The sequence below is a fragment of the Puma concolor genome, chromosome B1 (assembly GCF_028749965.1).
Source record: "Puma concolor isolate L17-30 chromosome B1, mPumCon1.1.hap2, whole genome shotgun sequence".
In the NCBI taxonomy this organism is placed as follows: Eukaryota; Metazoa; Chordata; class Mammalia; order Carnivora; family Felidae; genus Puma; species Puma concolor.
The window spans coordinates 119,595,466-119,598,585 of record NC_141670.1 but is presented as its reverse complement, the minus strand read 5'-3'; the positions used below and the strand labels follow the sequence as shown (position 1 = coordinate 119,598,585).

Here is a 3,120-nt window from a genome sequence, read left to right as displayed (position 1 = left end):
AGAAAATAATATTTTATTAATTAATCCAGAAATTATTTGCTATTGAAGGTAAAAAGCAGAGTCAGATAATTCTTCTTCTTTTTTTTTAGAGAGAGAGAGAGAGACCACAAGTGAGGGAGAGGGGCAGGCAGGTAGAGAGAGAGAGAGAGAGAGAGAGAGAGAGAGAGAATCTCAAGTAGGCTACATGCTTTCTGGGAAGCTCAACACGAGGCTTGATCCCATGACACTGGGATCATGACCTGAGCCGAAATCAAGAGTTGGACCCCCAACTGACTGAGCCACCCAGGTGCCCCCAGATAATTCTATTTTTATGAAAAAGCAGAAAAAAATTAAGAGCACTCCTTTTTTTTTTAATATGGAACACCTCACCTCACAAATTTGTGTGTCATTCTGGCATAGGGGCCATGATAATCTTCTCTGTATAGGATCATTCTTTTAAGAAGTTAATTTTTTTTTTTTTTAACGTTTATTTATTTTTGGGACAGAGAGAGACAGAGCATGAACGGGGGAGGGGCAGAGAGAGAGGGAGACACAGAATCGGAAACAGGCTCCAGGCTCTGAGCCATCAGCCCAGAGCCTGACGCGGGGCTCGAACTCACGGACCGCGAGATCGTGACCTGGCTGAAGTCGGACGCTTAACCGACTGCGCCACCCAGGCGCCCCTAAGAAGTTAAATATGATAGGGACGCCTGGGTGGCTCAGTTGGTTGGGCATCAGACTTCAGCTCGTCATGATCACGCAGTTTGTGAGTTCGAGCCTCCACATTAGGATCTGTCCTGACAGCTCAGAGCCTGCAGCCTGCTTTGGATTCTGTGTCTCTTCCTCTCTCTGCCCCTCCCATGCTCATGCTCTGTCTCTCTCTGTGTCTCAATAATAAATATATGTTAAAAAAATTAAGAAGTTAAATATGATAAATGAAATAATCAAACACAAGAGGAAAATAGAGGTAAATATCAGAATGAGTATTTATTCATGTGAAAAAAACTGGTAAAGATTGATGGAAATGACTACAGAAAAAAAAAAAAAAAACTTCTGTAAGTTAAATACATCATAAGTAAAATGAGAAGTAAACAACAAACTGGGAAATATATGCAAACAAATTACAAATACGCTTAATAACAACAGGATGTTCAAATAGAAGGGAAAAGGTTAATATATCCAAATTTCAATAATAGTAAAGGCACTTGAACTAGTAATTCACAAAAGAAGAAATACAAATGACCAATGAACTTAGGAAATTATTTTAAAAGTGCAAATAATCAAAGATGCAAAAATTTAATCATTAATGAGATTCCCCATTTTTACTATTTTACTAATAATGCTAATAAATATTAATATGTGTGTATGTATGTATATGTTACATGTATACACATATGTATGTATATGTATACATGCATGTACACATATATATATACATACACACACACATATATATATGTATAATCCCTTGATTGTTCAAGGGAATTATACTCTTTTAAACAGATAGTATGTAAAATTTTCAATGTCCCTGGAAAATAACTTGGCAATATGAATCAAAAACCTCAAAAATAGTGTGTATTTATTTTAACCAATAATAGAAAAGTAACCATAGATTTTCTTACAGTTATGACAGTGAAAAATTGCAACCAATCTAAATGTCCAAAGAGGAAATTGGTAAAATAAATTATAGTATAGGTATATGATAAACAGAATTCAAAAATATTTAACCTAATTATAAATTGTTCATGATGAATTGTTATTTAAAAAGGATAAGCTATAGAATAGTATGTATAACATGCTCCCAATTTAACCAAGTTAGCAAATACACACACACACATAGATAGATAGATGTGTGTGTGTGTGTGTGTGTGTGTGTATATATATATATACATAGATATATATACATACATAGATAGATGTGTGTTGTGTATATATATATATATACACACACACACACACGTGTATATATATATATATACACACATGTATATACACACACCTATATATACGTGTATATATATATATATGTATATATATACACACATGCATACACACATACACGACAGTGTGTGTGTGTGTGTGTGTGTGTGTGTGTGTGTGCCATGTATAATTGTATACCCAACAGGAATAGTTATTCTGTATTTTAAGATTACAAAGTTTTAGGTTTTTGTTTTTCTGTCAAAATTTTCTACTGTGGGGGCACTTGTGTGGCTGAATCGGTTAAGTCGTCAACTTTGGCTCCGGTCATGATCTCACCATTTATGGGTTTGAGCCCCGCATGGGACTCTATGCTGATAGCTCAGAGCCTGGAACCTACCTCAGATTCTGTGTCTCCCTCTCTCTCTGCCCCTCCCCCCTGCTCTCTCTGTCTCTCTATGCCTCTCAAAAATAAGAAAAGTTTAAAAAAGTTATTAAAATATTTTTACTGTGAAAAAAATTCAAACACTAAAACTTGAATTTTGACTTCAATTAAATAAAAATAAATTAAATAAAAAGATTTGGTCTATGATACCGATTAAGGATAAAAAGGTAGCATAATCCAATCAATAATTTTTCTAAATAAGAACACAGTTTAAAACTCTGTGACGTGTTGTCTTTAAAACATAACACATTTAGAATGAGGTGTTAAAAGAACGGCAACTTCACTAATACACTACATAATGGTATACAAAAAAAAAAATGACACTATGGAGTCTCATACCCTCAAAATGTAATGTTTGCCAAGTTTCAAACTGTTTCAGTTTGATAAATTGACAAGTCATGAGAGCAATATTCTAAGGCCCCTGCCAAAAGTATAAACCACTGGTTATCGGGACAATCATGGAACATACTATTTCCAAAGCAGTTTTTGCTGCGCCTACATTACAGATACTTCAGATGAAGGTGAAAGAACACATAGGCATCTATAAACTTCAGCATAAAAGTGCTGAATAACAACACCAGTATCCATCGCTGCACCTCCCTGAAGGTGGGTGTTTATGAGAAATGTCCAGAGGACGAAAGGAAGGCATTGAATTGGACAACCCCCCGTTGGTAACTTACATCCTGAAACAAGAGATTTGATTACCCTTATCATTATCTCCGCTTGCTGAGCAGAGCTCCCAAAGCTATTAGTGGTCATAAAATTACCCAGCTGTTTTT

The 3,120-nt window shown here is 35.4% G+C and overlaps 1 pseudogene; it reads right to left on the bottom strand.

Annotated features, from left to right (window-relative positions):
• Window positions 1–349: 349 nt before the first annotated feature.
• On the bottom strand, window positions 350–464 carry LOC112859170 (U6 spliceosomal RNA; annotated as a pseudogene).
• Window positions 465–3,120: the final 2,656 nt, after the last annotated feature.